Genomic DNA, 18,382 nt, shown 5'->3' with positions numbered 1-18,382 from the left:
CTAGAAATTGATGCTCTATCTCTTCCATTAGTTATATTTTCATTCGCCCAGATGTACTTTTGCTCTCAACCTCTTGGCATAAGAAACAGGAGGATAGAATGGCCACTATTCTCCCGAAAAGCAGATTCCATCTTCAGTAGCTTATTGAAAGGCTGACAATAATTCATTCCCACCGACCACTTCCAGAAAGTCAGAGAAGGAACAGCCTAGCGCCCTGAAGGAGAAAGTTAATTTCTCTGTGATTTTTAAAGGTACAAAAAGAAAAATCTCTACTGCAGCACTGGCTATAAACTGCACAAACAATGAACTCTTTTGAAGATTGATTAAGCTCGCAAGAGTCGCTATGACCATTAATTAATGGCATCAGCAAATTTTACATGACATAAACAGAGCATTTGTGAAAAATCAACAAGCACAACTAAATTTGGTTGTAATCTGTGCAAGCCATCTTAGAAATCTCACGAAAATGGAAAACAAAACACGTATTAAATGGTACAGAAGTCTAAGTATTCTGATTTTCATTACTACTGCACCAGCAGAGTTTGATTTTACATTGTAAAATTTTAGGGTAAATTTTGGTTTAGAATGTGTTCCCATTTTCAAGGATGTAGTTTTCTTAGGCCAAAAACATAGTCTGCAACAACTGTAAGTTTTTTTTCCCCTATATTTTTGTATCTTTGACAATAATACTTTATTTAACCCCTTTTCTCACCCTGTATTTTTTCTGCCTACCAGAACAAATTTGAGGTGAATGAATAAGCTATCCAATTTAGCAAGCATTTTCTTTTATTTTTTAAGATTTATTTATTATTTACTTATTTTTATTTATTTTTTTTGGCTGTGTCGGGTCTTAGTTGCGGCACGCAGGATCTTTCGTTGGGGCACGCAGGCTGTTCGTCGTGGCGTGCAGGCTTCCCTCTAGCGGGCCTCTCTCTAGTTGTGGCGTGCGGGTTTTCTCTTCTCTAGTTGTGGTGTGCAGGCTCCAGGGCACGTGGGCTCTGTAGTTTGCAGCACAAGGGCTCTCTAGTGGAGGCGCAAAAGCTCAGTAATTGTAGCATGCGGGCTTAGCTGCCATGTAGCATGTGGGATCTTAGTTCCCTGACCAGGGATCAAACCCACGTCCCCTGCATTGGAAGGCAGATTCTTTACCACTGGACCACCAGGGAAGTCTGCAAGCATTTGCCATGTAGCATGTGGGATCTTAGTTCCCTGACCAGGGATCAAACCCACGTCCCCTGCATTGGAAGGCAGATTCTTTACCACTGGACCACCAGGGAAGTCTCTGGCAAGCATTTTCTTTTTTAATTGATTTATTTGTTTATTTTTGGCTGCATTGGGGCTTCGTTGCTGCATGCGGGCTTTCTCTCGTTGTGGCAAGCAAGGGCTACTCTTCGTTGCAGTGCGCGGGCTTCTCATTGCGGTGGCTTCTCTCGTTGTGAAGCACGGGCTCTAGGCACATGGGCTTCAGTAGTTGTAGCACACAGGCTCAGTAGTTGTGGCTCACGGGCTCTAGAGCGCAGCCTCAGTAGTTGTGGCGCATGGGCTTAGCTGCTCTGCAGCATGTGGGATCTTCCCAGACCAGGGCTCAAACCTGCATCCCCTGCATTGGCAGGTGGGTTCTTAACCACTGCGCCACCAGGGAAGCCCCATTAGCAAGCATTTTCAATCATTAAAAAGCTGATGTAAAGGTAGCTGAACGTGACCCAAGAAAATAGAATGGATCAGTGTAGGATTACCTGAAACTGACATCATCCTAAAGCAGAGGGGTCACATCTCTAATCTTGTTTGCACCCCTTCTTATTGCCTAATACAGGACATGGCATAGAATAGGTTCTCAGAATCGCTGGGTGAAATTGGTTAAAGATGAATATTCTTACGTTGTAAGAATACAGTAAATTTTGTTACCTACCTCTTTCAAACGGCCTCTATGGAAGCAGGAGACCATCCTGCCTCTTGGGACTAAGGCTTGAAAAGTGCATTTGCCAAGGTCGATGTCAATAAGGCCAGTTACAGGATCATCCTTAGTAATCAGATCAATCTGTGCTGAAAATTTAGTTCTATGTGTGTGAATCAGAAGTGATCTTATTAGAGTTTTATTTTTTAGTAATTAATTATTTATTTTTGGCTGCACTGGTCTTATTGCTGTGTGCAGGCTTTCTCTAGTTGCAGCGAGCGGGGGCTGCTCTTCGTTGCAGTGCGCAGGCTTCTCACTGCAGCGGCTTCTCGTTGCAGAGCATGGGCTCTAGGCGTGCAGGCTTCAGTAGTTGTGGCACGAGGGCTCAGCAGTTGTGGCTCACGGGCTCTAGAGTGCAGGCTCAGTAGTTGTGGCGCACGGGCTTAGTTGCTCCGCGGCATGTGGGATCTTCCCGGACCAGGGCTTGAACCCGTGTCCCCTGCCTTGGCAGGTGGATTCTTAACCACTGTGCCACCAGGGAAGTCCCAGAAGTGATCTTATTAGTGTTTTAAAGTGTGAGATCTGACCCATCTGTAAAATGAAACAAGTTGAACCCCCAAATCTTCTATGTATGTCAGGGTGAAACTTTTTAAGTAGCCTGTTGCCTTTCACCTAGTAAACCAACAAATGTGAGAAATAACCATAACGGAGGTCTTTAAAATTTACCTTTAATAATTATTTAATAATAACAATAACTGAAATAAAAATGTGATGAAAGGGTGCATCTTATTTGATTCCTTGCCCACGGCCTTGTCTTTCGTCATCATTTTTTCCTCCTCTGCCTGATGGCTGTTAGAACCTGTGGGAGAGCATGTGAGCGTACTTCTGGTCCCACTTTCACTACCACGAGGGCTTAGTTTCTTGGATTTCCCCACAAGCTTCTATTTGTCTGCCTGCGCTATAGCACTTCTGTGATTTTTAGTAACTGTTTCTCTAATCCTCCAGCATCACCCTTCCAGAACATCACTTCCTCAGCAAGCTCCCACATTTGTCTGTAGTCAAATTTCTTCCACAAAACCTAATAAATCTTTTATTCCCATGGAACTTAGAGTGGCTCTGTTCTCCTAACTGAAAGCTGATGGGTACAGTGGCATGACATACCATGGTGACCACCAATTATAGTCTCTGACTTGTTGGCATATGTTCAGTCTCTACCTTCAAATCTCTTTGTCCTCAAGAAGGTACCCCCAAGAGAAAAGGACAGTGAACTTCCCTGACAATGTGATACATGCAGAATCACTACATACCTGTATACCTATTCTTTACCAGGTGGAACACAAGGTCTTAAAGATGCTTCCTGTGAAAAGGAGATCCTCGCCCATTCTGCGAGTATGAGAAGAGAATTCGTATGGAAGAGAAGTGTTTCCAGGCAGTTCTCTGTTTCAGCACCACTTCTAAAATTGTTCCTGAAGGGAAGGAGTCAGGAAAATGGTCATCAGGTGAAACTCCTGTCCGCGTCCCCAAGATCTTCGCATATTTTAAGATCCATTCATTCTCTCCTCAGAAAACTTAGGGTAAAATGCAGAAAATAATGAGACTGAAAAATAGATATGAAGGAAGCATTGAGTTAATGAAAGTCAGTATCAATAGACGTAAAACATACTAAAGAGGGCTTCCCTGGTCGCCCAGTGGTTGAGAGTCCGCCTGCCGATGCAGGGGACGCGGGTTCGTGCCCCGGTCCGGGAAGATCCCACGTGCCGCGGAGCGGCTGGGCCCGTGAGCCGTGACCGCTGAGCCTGCGCGTCCGGAGCCTGTGCTCCGCAACGGGAGAGGCCACAGCAGTGAGAGGCCCGCGTACCGCAAAGAAAAAAAAAAAAAAAAAAAAACATACTAAAGAATAAAAGTAAAATCCTATTTTATTGACAAATAGATTTCACATTGTTCAGTGACGCAGAAACCTAATGACTAGTGGAAGTGAGGGAAGGTATGACCTTCACTACTTTGAAAGGCACTCTGTCTTCTTTGTCCTATTGTTTTTCTAGTCCATTTCTAAGTGCCAATGCCCTATCGAATGCTGAAATGCAACAACTTGAGTTCAAGTAATTGTCAACACTCATCTGGACTCTTTTTCATTCCATCTTACATTTCTAAATCATGTTTATTTCATAACTTTAAACTCAAGCCAGATGAAATCCCTTGACAAAAGAATTGAACAAGTCCAGATTGATCTCTTAAGTGGATCAATAGAAACTTAACTGAAATGGATTGGGGATTTTATCAAACTTGATATAGTAGAACACTAATAGGATCACTCACACATATAGAACTAAATTTTCAGCACAAATTGATCTGATTACTAAGGATGAATGGTCACCTTTAATAATGGGTTAAGGTGGTAAAGAATTATCTTCTTATATAAAAATCCTTTTTTTTCTTTTAAACTACTGGAGATTGCTTTAACTTTTCTTCTTATATTGAACTTTACTTGCTTCTTACATGGTCAGGTTTGAGTTCAGGATTGTTTTAATTTTCAGAATTTGCCCTGAATCTTTAAATTCAGAAATATCTTCTGAGGTATTCTCAAAAGGGAATTTTGTAACAGCCAGAAAAGCCACGATGATACAAATGTACTGCTCCAGTAAACCATAACATCCCTAAAAGCTGTTTGTAAAATAATGCAAATAATAGTTAATAAAGCTGTCAGTATGACAGAGGATTGTACATTTGAAGTGTTAGCTTTGTCCATTTTGTGACTATTAATATGATAATCCGGATACACATTTCTTAGAAGATCTGTTACATGTTAGAATTTATTAATATTATTCATAAAACATATGCATGAAAATCTGATGATCAATCTTCCAGTTGGTTGGGGTAAAGACTTAATATAGTGATGAATAGAGGCCAAAAATTGTATCTCTCTCCAATCCACTTGAAACATTAGAAGATTCATCCATCCAACATCCATCTCTTCATTTCTACATTCAGTGACTAGCTTCTGCAATGGTGTCAAGTGTTGGCTCAGAACGCTCCCAGCAAGCTTCACTTTTCTTCAACAGAGGCAAACAGTGGTGCTATGAAATGGTCAGATCCTAGGAGACTTTACTGGACACTTTGTTAGTGAATGCATGTGAATGTACCTTTTCCAGATCTTTTCTTCCTGGGATCATAGAATAATGTTCCATGACCTAAACCCCTTGAGAAAATCAGTCAGTCAATCTCTGTCTCTTTCTGTCTCTCTGTCTCTCTCTCTCTCTCTCTACTTTTCCTCTATCCCTCCCTTTCTCTTTGGTCTCTCTTCAGGTCTTTAACTCTACTGACTCAAAACCTCCCCATCTTACATTAGGTAAATAGATCCAAAAGCAGAAAGCTTCTCTATACCTAAGAAAATGTTCAAACACTCAACCAAGGCTTCGTATCTTGTTCCTGCATTCTCCTTTGCTTACTGGTGGGTGTGCTCTAAATTAGAAATTCTTAAACATATTTGTGCTTCAGCAAGGAAAGAACAAGACAGAACATGTGGTCTGCTCTTTGCTTCTAGGTTCTTAGAACATAAGATGGTTTAGATGGAGAAAATCCATCTAAAACGTTCTCTGTCTTTTTGGTTCAGGATAACTCACAAGAGTTTTATATTGGAGTAAGGGTCTAAAGCCCTAGAACGTCTGCAGTATCCTTGTCCCTTGGGATGCCTTCTCTGTTCATCTTTCCGCCCAGAAGCACACACACACAAAGGTTGATTTGTCTAGCATAGATCTGGATATAAATCTGATCCTAAAACTAATACCACCACAAGGGTCACACACATCTTTCAACACTGGGAACTATAAGAAATATAAAAATGAACAAGATATTACAAATATTCTCAAGTGACACAGAATTATCCCTGATTTCCCTGAAGTCACTCTCCTCAGGCAGGACTCTTAATTTTTATGTTGTTTTTGAAAATAAGTTTATTGTATTTTTTTCTAAATGTAAAAGTAATGATGTGCTTATTGTAAAGTAAATATTTGGGAAATATAGAAAACAAAAAAATAAAAGAAATAGAAACTCATATATAGTCCCACAACCCAGAGAAAATCATTAGGCTTTAGAGAGAAACTACTCTGTGTTTAAGCTGAAAAGTTCTGGAGCTGAAGTGCGAAATTGAAAATTTCTTTCTGTTTCTAGACCAAAGCCCAAATAATGGCCACATATTTTGGATATTCAATGCAAGTAAAGGCCACCATTTCAGAAAGAAGAACGGTCAAGATATCCAAGAGACATGGAATAGTTACCTCAATTTTTATCAAGAGTTATTAACTGATCCCATCCCCATTCCACTCACCCATCCTACCTGATTATGTTGGAAGGAATTCAAAAGAGAGAGACGGCAAATATAAATGGTCTAACCATCTATGAGAAAGAGGATGCTCCCAGCTACCGACAGTACCAGACCACTCCAGCCCTGCACAGAGAGAGCCCCTACCCATTTTCAAGTGGATGATAAGGCTTCTTTGGCTTTGAGCAACACATCTCCTAAAAGCACATTAAGTGGACTATTCCTACCTCTTCTGCAATAAGGAGTCAAGAGGTTCTGTGGGGAGATAGGGTTTGAGCTCCTTTGAGAGACCAAAACCATAGTATAGGATGTGACGTGAGTATGGGTAAGTAAAGCGGAGTACTGGCAAAAGTTAATTAATGTGAGATAGTGGACAAAATGAGAGCTGAGGGTCATTGCTTGCTGTTAGAGCAAATGTTACTACTTACTTTCTTTCAGTGACCCTCTTGGAGGGATGCCTCAACATCCCCACTCTGCTGAACTTAGACTTGCTCTGGCCAAATAAATGTGTGTGAAGTGATGTGAGTTAAAGAGATTTAGCATCCCCACTCTGCTGAACCTAGACTTGCTCTGGCCAAATAAATGTGTGTGAAGTGATGTGAGTTAAAGAGATTTAGTTTTTAAGAGCCTATTTGTGGTTTTCTTCTTCCAGCTAGAGATGGTTCCATTACCCTAAGTTCTAAAGGAAATACAAGGAACAGAGTCAACATGAACCAGTGAAGGATATTAACATGAGAAAAATAAACATTTGTGGTTATAAGTTAATAGGACTTGTGTGTTGTTTATTACTGTAGCGCACAATAGCCTATTCTGATGAATACATGCCACGCGCCAAAGGTTGCACAAACTGATGAGAGACAGATAATAATGGATGCTACCAACAAGAAGGGGTAGAGCAAACACAACTGTAAGAACTGAGCTGCAAAAGAGATTTGTTTCTTTACATAAGAGTGAAAGGTAAACTTCTGGCAGCTGCATAGACTCAATTTTTTCACTGTGGATTTGATTTTGAGTCATAGATTAATTTTACTCAACGTAACACTGTGAGCGTTTCTCATGTTTTGAACATTTTTGGAAAGCAACATTTTTAATGATTATGTTCTACCCCATTTATTTATTTATTGTGCCATTGACATTTGTCTCCTATTATATACCATTTCAATGACACTATAAAAAATATCATTATCTTGATACTCAAGTTTTGAATGTGTAATTTTATAACCTTAGTTGACTATGAATTTTACTTATTTAAAATCTCTTTTTGTACTGTCCCTTGCATTAGACTGTAGCTCCTTATATGCACATATTACGTTTATTATTTTCTCTTAATTTCCCTTGATATTTATTCCAGTAAATGACACATAGCTAATACATATAGTAATTATAACTAGGCAACTAACCAAATAGTGCTATGAACATACTTTTCTCTGACCCTTATAGAGATAACTGACAAGATGGTGTTTTCTTAACCATAGCTGCTGTACGGGTGATGTAACTGCATAAACATTTATATTTACTTATAGGAAAGCTAACTCTGAGTTTTATTCTACATTTGACACAGATAGTCAGGCTCTCATCAAAGTTCTTTAGAAGGCAAATTAAGAAAAATGGCAAAAGCCAGTATTTTAATACATCCAAATCCCTATTTCCCTTCTTATTCAATAACTAAAAGCTATTAAACACAGTAAGATTTTACTAAGTCAAGATCATGACTGATTCAAGTGTGAAATAGAAAAGTCTGTGACTGAAAGAAAAACTAAAGTCTATACAATTAATCATCCATAGATGACATGTATTCATGCAGAAAATCTAGATAATTCCAGCAGGGAGTGAAGGGAAAGAACTAAGCTTCACCCCAATTATCATGTATGCTATACAATTATATTCTAAATTCACCAAATGTAAAGTGTGTAGATAAGATAGAGTGGGATGATAGTTGAGAATGACAGCCAAACTTCTGACTTGAGCAATGAGGTAAATGGTGATACCATTCTCTAAGAGAGGGAAACCCAGGTTGAGGGGCTGGGTTGAAGGGGAAATGTCTCACATCATCATGAACATGTGGAAAAAATGTGAGGCCAGGGTGTCTGACGTGTCTATGTGCATTTATCCATTTGTCAGTTTGGTGGTAATTTCCCGTGTTTATCAACCTGGTTGGTGCAGGTTGTTAAGTATCTACCTGGTATCTAATCCTATTCATTAGCTAGTTACATACTGTTACTTAAACTTACAAGAGAATAGAAAAGCAGTGGAGAAACAGGAAAATGTTTTACCAAGGCAGTAAAGCAGGGAAAATAAATGCTTACACAATAATATGCTTTAACTCATTTGGAGTAAGTGCTGGCCATTAAATATAGTCAAAACAGTTACCATACTGAGAATTAGAGGGTCTTAAACATGCCTTTAACTGATACTAGACGTGTTAGAGTGTAATGGTGGGTGGAGAGAGGAGTATCACAATAAATAACTGAAGATAAATTCTAGGCCTCTCAGCAATGATTTATGTGTTATTTTCACTTAAACACTGAAAGAAATGACAAAGGCATAAATAGAATGAAAGCCGACTTAATGAAGTCTTTTTTTATACAGTTCAGTAATGCTGAATCTAAACCAGTTTCCAGACAAGGCAATTTTGGCACTAGAGCCACATCTCAGGACTGGTTTGCTGGGATCGAAACCGAGATGCACTTCTAGAATTGTCTTTATTAGAATGAGTCAAAAAGGTTAATGTCTTCGTATCATCTACGTTTTGTGTTTTTTCAACTTGATGGTGTCTGCAAAATCCTTTTCAATTTACAAGATTTATTCTCTAGGTAGAAATGTGCTTCAGACTGGTGTCTACTTAGTTACTTCAGAGATTTGAGTGTAGCAATAAATCTAAATAAAGAAACACTATAGACTTCCAAAAGTTAAGAGGCCTCCAGCCCAACCTGGTCTACTTTCAGCTTCTAAGAGTACTTCTATCTGAACTGCCAGTGATCCAAATTCACATCGTCATTGCAAACTCAAAGCAAGTCACAGATTATGCTGTATTGACCTTCCATACCCCAAGAGTTGTCTACGAACAAAAGTTGCTTCAGGAAAGGCAGTTGGCACTGGATATTAATTCATTCATTCAACCATTTTATTGAGGATCTATTTAACGTCAGACATCATGTCGTACTGATATAATCAAAATATTAAGTGCATCTTCCCTATCTCTCTTTGGGACCTAGATATATGGCTTGAATTGCACATTTTAAAATGCTGGGAAAGTCAAAGCCTTTCTCACAACTGATATGATTCCAGAGCCCTACTTTATCTTGAAGTCATCTTTTTCCAAACTTAGCTCCTTTAACAGAAGATATATACACACACACGCACATCTGCCTATTCTCAAGTTTAGTAATGCTATTAAAGATACTGTATACTCCCAAGTATAGAATTATATGGCAGAATGTACAGGCTTCTCCCGTCTCTCTAGCTCCCTGTCTCTCCCCCTTAAAACTCTCTCTTCACTCTCATTCACCTCTCAAGACCTCAGCGGCACTGCACTCGATGGTCCTACAGATCTGTCTCTTGCGTCAACAGTGTTTAGATGCACCAGACCCAGGGACGCCCCTTGCTTCAGTCTCTCCCCACCCTCCAACCTTTTTTCCAGTCTCAACCTTTCGAATCAGCCTCTCATCTACCTTCGGCCACCAGGACCTGCCAACACCATTTTTCGATCTTAACTCCTTATTACCGATCAACCATGAGCTCCCAGATTCATCAGAATTATTCCACTGAGGTGGAGGCTGTTATCAACCACCTGGTCAACAGGCATCTGCGGGCCCGCTACACCTACCTCTCTCTGGGCTTCTATTTCGACCACGACCATGTGGCTCTGGCCGGCGTGGACCACTTTTTTTTTTCCCGCGAAACGGCCGAGGAGAAGCGAGAGGGCGTCCAGCATCTCTTGAAAATGCAAAACCAGCGCGGCGGCTGCGCCCTCTTCCAGGATGTGCAACAGCAGTCCCAAGATGAGTGGGGCGAAACACGGGGTGCTGTGGAAGTCACAGCGCTCGTGGCGAAGAACCCGAACTTGGCCCTTTTGGAGCTGCACGCTGTGGGTTCCGCCTGCAGACCCCGCCTCTGTGACTTCCGGGAGAGCCGCTTCCTGGAGGAGCAGGTGAAACTTATCAAGAAGATGGCAACCACCTGACCGACCTCCGCAGGCCGGCTGGTCCCCAGGCTGGGCTGGGAGAGCATCACTTGGAAAGACAGCCTCAAGGACAGCTAGGAGCCTTCAAAGCCCAGCAACCTTTGAGGAGCCCCTCTGGTGTCAGGATTTCTGCCCAAAGCCCTTCTCTGCAGCCACTAGGCAGCTTTTCAACTACCCTCTCCCAAGCCTTGGACCAAATGGAAACAATAAAGCTTTTAGCAGAAAAAAAAAAAAAAAAAGACCTAAGTAAATTCTTTTCCTAGTTGCACGCCTGACATTTCTGTCTTATTTTATTGAAATGTTCTGACTCAAACCCAAGTCTCTCTCTAGTCTACGACGTTCTACTTCCCAATAAAATCTCTAATGTATAGAGCAAGGTTGTTCAGTAGAACGTTCTGCAATGAAGGAAATGTTCAATATTCATCTGGTCCATAGAATACCTACTAGCCATATGTGACTACTGAACATTTTAAGCGTAGCTAATACAAGTAAGGACCTGAACTTTTATTTAATTTTAATTAATTAAAGTTTAAATAGTCACATATGGCTGGGGGCTACCATCTAGAACCACTCTAGATCAAGTAATCTTTGCTAAGCATTCGAGTACCTGCTTAATTATCAGGGCTATACTGGCAACCAAGTCATTAAGTGTATCTTTACAGACCTCATTTTCTTCACGTTAAATATTCTAATCTCTCTTTTTTTTTTTTGCCGTACGCGGGCCTCTCACTGTTGTGGCCTCTCCCGTTGCGGAGCACAGGCTCCGGACGCGCAGGCCCAGCGGCCATGGCTCACGGGCCCAGCCGCTCCGCGGCATGTGGGATCTTCCCGGACCGGGGCACGAACCCGTGTCCCCTGCATCGGCAGGCGGACTCTCAACCACTGCGCCACCAGGGAAGCCCAAAATATTCTAATCTCTTAATGAAAAAATGCCAAGGACTGAATTATCAAACCAGACTCACTTGAACCAGAGTTTCAAACTTTAGTAATGATCTTGAGTTTAAAATTAATCCATGGAACAGGCAAAAAGCAAAGAGAAATCTAGAATCCCTAGTGCAGGTCCCCTGATGCTTTCTTGTCACATCAATACCTTCCAGCCCTGATGAAGGTATGAGATCACTAATAATGTATGTGACTACAGTACCTACACAGAGGGGATCTATTTTAATCCTGAAATTCCTTCACTTTATACCAAATAGCTTTCATAACATTTCCTAGAAGGCCATGGCCACACATTCATAGATTTCATTCCCTGCCCCCCGCAATCCACAGACTATCATAAGCAATCATGGACAGACCAGGTGCATTGGCTCAAAGTATTCCATAGATAAAAGACTCTGCCACTACTGAATGCATTAGTGCTTTCCCCAGGAGTTCTGTAATTAGAATGTCTATAAGAAGATTGCCTGGGTCACCTTCGTTCTTTCTTGGAGGCATTCTCCAGGTAAAGGAAGAGAATGCATTGAAGACCTGACGCTTAACCATTTTCTTCCTACTCAAGAAACTGTGTTCACTGATACTCTGTTGAGTCCTAACTTATATGCATCCAACAGTTAGGCAGCTATGGTGAGAATGTATTACTGGTTAAGCATTATCCAAGATGTAAGTTCCATATTTGGTCCAAGTTCAACAATCCCAGGGGAGCACTGAAAAACAAAATCTTACTATCAGCTGCAGGTTACCTGGACTATGGAAATCTACAGTTTTGATGTCCAGTATAAAAGCCACTAGCCACATATGGAGTCCTTGAATGTGGCTAGTTCAAATCCAACTGTACTGTAAATACAAAATGTGCACCAATTTTTGAAGACTTGTATCAAAAAAGGAATGTGACACACAGTACATTAATAAATTTATGTTAATTACATGCTTATATGAAAATATTCTGGATACATTTTGTCAAATAAAACATATTATTAAAATTAATTCTACTACTTATTTTTACTTTTTTAATGTGACTACAAGAACATTGAAAATTACCTATGTGGCTTGTCTTTTGTGATTCACATTATGTTTCTATTGGGCAGCACTGTTCTAAAATATTCTATTTCAAAAACCCTTTCCTGGGATTCCCTGGTGGCGCAGTGGTTGAGAGTCCGCCTGCCGATGCAGGGGACATAGGTTTGCGCCCCAGTCCAGGAAGATCCCACATGCCGCGGAGCGGCTGGGCCTGTGAGCCATGGCCGCTGAGCCTGCACGTCCGGAGCCTGTGCTCCACAACTGGAGAGGCCACAACAGTGAGAGGCCCGCGTATGGCAAAAAAACAAAAAAACAAAAAACGCTTTGCTAGTTAAAGCTCAAAGCCTCTTTGTGAGCTCTTCAAACTCCCAGATATTACATTTCCATGGCACTTTTGCCAAATACCTCCTCTATACACACTGTCTCTGTTTTGCTCTATGTTAGCTCAGCCCAAAATTCATAACCTTTATCAGTTATTAATTTAAAGGTTAGGATTTATAAGCGTAGAAACATTATTGACAATTTATGGACCAGAGTTGCATCTTAAGATCTCCTGCCTTCTCTTTGCTGTCTTTCTTTTTATTCTTCATTCATTCTTCCTTTTCCTCTCCTTTCTTCTCAGGAACAAAACAATCTATCTCTCTTTCTCCCACAAAGCAATTTAGTAAGCATCATATTTTATTTACGCATGATTTTGAGGTCTCTCTCTTTACCTAAAATACAGGCAAAATTTCTCCTTATGATGAAGTCTAGGGAATACATTTTTCTGCATTTTTTTACACTTGCAATACAAAGATGAAAGCCACTGGGGAGATCCTTAGTGTATTCATAATCTAGAGGGGGATACAGAGAAGTTGAAACAAAAAGGAAAATGGAATATGGAAAGAGCCATGACCAAGCTATGTACAAGATGCTATGAGAACATAAGGAACCGACAACATGAGTTGTTAATTACACAGATGGATAAACGCAATCACAGCTGTATGGTTTTGGCTACATTCACCCTATGCTCTACCAAGCGACCATGTGATGTTCATCATTCACTCTACCCCAACTTCTCTACTCTAGAGATTTTCATATTTTAAATACAATTTTATTTAAAAGCCCCTTATTTAAATAAAACCCTATGGAAAAAATGTGAACCTATGACTCAAATAAAAGCACAGTCACTCTGATTTTGGTGAGCAGTGTGGAGTCCTATTTATTCACTCCTCTCTGCTACTGTGAAAGGCAGTAATCCCTAGCGGGACTTTGAGGGGCACAGTCTGCTCTGTTGCCTTGGTTCTTGAAATATTCCCTTTACCAATTTTCTGACAAATCCTCCTTGGTCAACGTTGAGGGCTGCTCTTCCAAACACCCCTAATGGCGGCTCCCTGTGATTCTCCCCACTCTCAATTTCTCCCCATGTGTTTCCGTCCAACACGGCTTCAACTCTGCTCCCTAAAGGCTGGAAACATCCAAATCTAAACTTCCAACACAGTTTTCATCCATGCTCAAGGTTCAGATAGCAACATACCTGCTGGATAGCTAGACGTCTCCTGTTGGCCTGAAGTTCCACAGGCACCCCCATCTCTACGTGCCCCTCACCTCACACCTGAGTGATAACCCTCACACCTGAACAGTTTCCCCTGCAGCATACTTCATCACAGTTGATGACACCTCTTTTCTTAAAGTCAGCCTGGTAAACAGCCAGGCATGTTTTCTCTTTCACTCATCTCACACCATCTTCGTAAACTACCGAGTCCTCCTAAATAATTTTTCAACATGTCCTGTGTGGTAGACAGAATAACAACCGGTCAAAGATGCTTCCATCCTTATCCCTCAAACTGGTGGATATACTACCTTACGTGGCAAAAGGGACTTTGTGGATGTGATTCAGTTAAGGGTTTGGGGATGAGGCTAATGACACAGGATAGTATTATCTCGGTGAGCCAACCCCAACGTGATCACAGTCATTATAAGAGGGAGACAGGAGAGTCACAGTCAGAGATGTGACGACAAAAATAGAGGTCAGAACGATGCACGGAAGAGGCAATGAAACCAGGAATGCAGGAAATCTGGAAAAGGCAAAGAAACAGATCCTCCCCTAAAGCGACCAGAAGGAACACAGCTTTGCTGACACCTTGAGTTTAGCCTTATAAAACCCATTTCAGACTTCTGACCTCCACAACTGTAAGGTAACACATTGGTGTTGTTTTAAGCCATTAACTATGTAGTAACTTCTTATAGCAGCAATAGGAAACCAGTACATCCCTTATCTCAGTCTCTATGTCCATAGCCCTGGTTTGGTTCTTGTCACATCTTGTCTAGAACACTGTCACCACCTTTTTATTATGACCCTTCTTACACACTGGTCCTCTAGAATCTAGCCTCTACTCACTATAGGGTTTTGTGAAAGCTGCCCCTTGTTTACCCCCCAAGGAATCATATAAAGATTTGCTCACCAAGGTCTATGTGATCCCAAATGAGCTGGCCTTTGCCTACTTCTCTGGCTTTATGCCTTGATACCTGCCACAAACACCACCTGAGGTCCTGTAACAGAGAATAACAAACCTGACTCCATATTGGATCTGTTCCTTTAGCCCTATCCCTTACACTTGTGCTCTGTTGCCTATGCTTAGTCAGGCTGGCTCTGCACCTTTTGTAAAAGAATGTTGCCTAAAGCCTGAAATATACAGGACAGCCCATTCTCAAGGCTCTGATCTTTAAAGGAATAACACTTTTCCATTCATATAGAGATACAAAGTTGCAGAACAGAGAACAACATTTGTCTTGCTGGAGCTTTATAGGAACCTTGTGACAGGCCCCACATGGATGGCTGCAAGAACAAAGGATTCCTGCAGCAAGAGGTGTGCCACAACCTGCAACGCTCCCTCCCCTTTTACTATAAAAGGAGCCTGCATGCTAACTCGGGTAAGATGATTCTTTGGGACACTAGTCCACCATCTTCTCGATCTGCTGGCTTTCCAAATAAAGTCGCTATTCCTTTCCCCAACGACTTGTGTTTTGATTTATTGGCCTGTCATGTGGTGAAAAGCACAAGCTTGGGCTCGATAATGGTCCCTGTGCACTCTGTACAATTTCTTCCTCCGTGGCATTACACACGTTGCACCCACAAGCTGGAATGCTTTCCACAATCCCAACCCTCCCATAACCCTTTGCCTGGTTAGCCTTTAATGCCCAGTTTATTAATCACCCTCCAGGATCTCATCTCTGTTCTCCTTCGGTAGGATTAGATGTTACTACCAAATGCTCCCATAAGGCACCATGCATGTCTCTATCTGGCCTTTATAATACTCATATCTGTTTATGGGTCTCTTTTTCACCAGACTGTTAATCACTTGAGAAAAACAGTGCTTTACCTTTGAGCACACAACCCTCAACCTGGCATGTAGTAGTGCTTTTTATTTGTTGAATGAATTAAATTATTCAATTAAACTACATAATATTGTACATCTATAAAAAGATCAGTTTAAAACAAAGGGAAGGGACAAATTTAACAGCAAATTGGAATAATACTGAGGAACTGTGATAGAAACATATGTCACCAGTGAACAAAATTTTAATGTCTGTTATAAAACATCACAACTTATTCTGTTATTTAAAAACTGGAAAATCCATCTAAGATAGCAAATGTTGTATAAAACAGACCAGGGTTGCGATGGTATATTTCCAGTTTAAAAGTATAAATTACCTTTGCTTTGATATGTTGCAGATAAGACTCATATTTGGTCAATGAAGGAAAAAGATTTTATAAGATAGGCAGTAATTTAAAATCCATATTCATATTGGAACTCAAATGAAAGTCTCTGGAATGATCTCCCATTGCCATATTTATCTTATAGAGCTGAAAGGTTAATAAGCCCATCTCAAGGCTTCTTTTCATTGCTTCCTTTACTATAGAGTTAAATGTAAATTGTGGAGAATATCTTATGATTCATGTGATCTTGGTATTTGAAAATTATACTACCTGGAAACTTCAGACTATTAGGTCAAAAATTCTGCCAGGCAAGCTGAGAAGTGAGAAAGTTTGTTCTATGTTTCATTTTTCTCTGAAATCTAGAAAACAGGACTGAACTCCCTGGAATGAAGCAGAGGATTGCAGTAATCCATGGGTGAGATGGACTTCTCTTGCTAACATGGTAAACTAACCATCCTTAGTCTTCTCTATTTTTTACTCTCTCTTTTACGGATCTCAGATGCATAAATAACTAAGAAATTTGTGGTAACTTACAACACACATCGACAATTATTTCATTGGTACATGCATTTCTATCACAGTTCCTCAATATCAATTTAATTTCCTGTAAAATAACCCCCCTTCCATTCTAAATATCGATTTGAATGGAACACATTCTTATTGCATTGCTGCAGTTAATTTATTCAAAACTATTGTCTTTTAAAAATACTAGTAAGCGGTTTCTCAGTTAGTTCATGATCCTTCATCTTGATCAACCTGTGCAGTCTCTGTCCTGGTTTTGTTGCTGTTGTGCTGTTATTATTGTTATTATTTTCCCCCTACATCTGCATCTCCATTCCTCTTGCCTTCCAAATTTCCCTCTTAGAATGCTTTACCTGTCACCTAAAATTCCTGGCTTGCTTTTGCTCTTCGTTACCATGTAGTTCAAAGTATTCTGTAAAATATTTTTACTTAAGAGTTTCTTACAGTCTCTTTTTAATATTACAGACATACAGACTTTTTAAAGTTATCTTTTTATTATTAGATAATAAAAATATTATTAGATTTATTAAAATAAATCTAATAATATAATAATAATAATAAAATAAAAATAATTTTAAAATTATTAGATTTATTAAAATTTTCGAATTTTACTACATTATTATAATAATCTCCAAGATATTGATTCCTTGAGATTTGGTGGGTTTTCACTGAGTCCCAGTAGAAACTCAGTTTTGGTGGATGGTCCATGGATGCTCAAAAATATTTGCTTATTGGATATTAAAAATGTACATATGTAATTATATATATAAACATAATTTATATATAATTGAATATAATTATGATTTTCAAACATTCGAAACTTCATGTCTTGTGTCTGTTAAAATTTTCAATTAAAATTGGTAATCCATCCAAATTTCCCTGTCATTCTGTCCACTGCTCACGCTTCACCCCTACTAAAAACAAGTCCTGAAAGCAAGAAACCAAAAGGAACGTAGAATTGTCAATTAGAAGTAAAATCGTTTTTTTTACTAGCTACGGCCTTAGGGCAGGATTGTGGAAGTGAGGCCTGTAATTTGAGGTGAATTGCCTTCCTATTGGCAGGATTTTCCAGTGGTGAGAGAACCTGGTAAATTATACTTCCATTCTTAACATCTCCCCACAGCTGGATAAGCCATCGTCAAAGTGAACTTCAGTATCCCATGGGTATCCCAAAGAACCAGTAATACCCATCATCAGTCCTCCTACCAGTGGAGGTTTCTTCTGCTTTTGCCCAGTAAGCCAAGAAAATTCAATACTCAGGAACAAACTGAAAATAAAACATTTAGTGGTTGAAGAACAGGAATAATTTTTAAACGCTTTTATTTAAAGATATCTGAAATGTTCCGGGCACTTACCATGTGACTTTTGATGCTTTGGACTTAATTCCAACTTGCCTCTGTTTCTTCCTAATTGTGAGGACCTCCTAAAGTCGCCATGAGGATTAAATGAGTTGTATATAGTTAGTGCTTAGAACAGTGCTAAAGGCACATAATATGTATTTGTGAAACATTGGTTATTTTTATCTTATTCCTGGCTACATTTCACACTTTCTATTCTTTCCAATTTCTTGAATGATTCATGCTTTATAGAATGTGTGTGTGTGTTTGTGTGTGTGTGCACGCACGCACGTGTGTGTGTGTGTCTAGAAGCCTTTTATAGTTACTAAAATCTCCAGGAATTCTGCTTCCTCAAAACCATTGACCCATTCAGTTATGCAGGAACCTGAAAGCCATGACTGGATTCTGCTTGGGGTTAAAATTTGCTACCTAGAATTGTGACTAAAGATTTGATTCTTCGTCTGAGTTT

At 40.1% G+C, this 18,382-nt stretch overlaps 1 pseudogene; it reads left to right on the top strand.

Annotated features, from left to right (window-relative positions):
• The first annotated feature begins 9,945 nt into the window (after positions 1–9,945).
• Positions 9,946–13,107, top strand: LOC103077191 (ferritin light chain pseudogene; annotated as a pseudogene).
• The last annotated feature ends 5,275 nt before the right edge of the window (positions 13,108–18,382 follow it).

This window comes from Lipotes vexillifer, unplaced genomic scaffold (genome assembly GCF_000442215.2).
Source record: "Lipotes vexillifer unplaced genomic scaffold, Lipotes_vexillifer_v1.1 scaffold63, whole genome shotgun sequence".
In the NCBI taxonomy this organism is placed as follows: Eukaryota; Metazoa; Chordata; class Mammalia; order Artiodactyla; family Lipotidae; genus Lipotes; species Lipotes vexillifer.
This window is presented reverse-complemented; position numbering and strand designations above follow the sequence as displayed.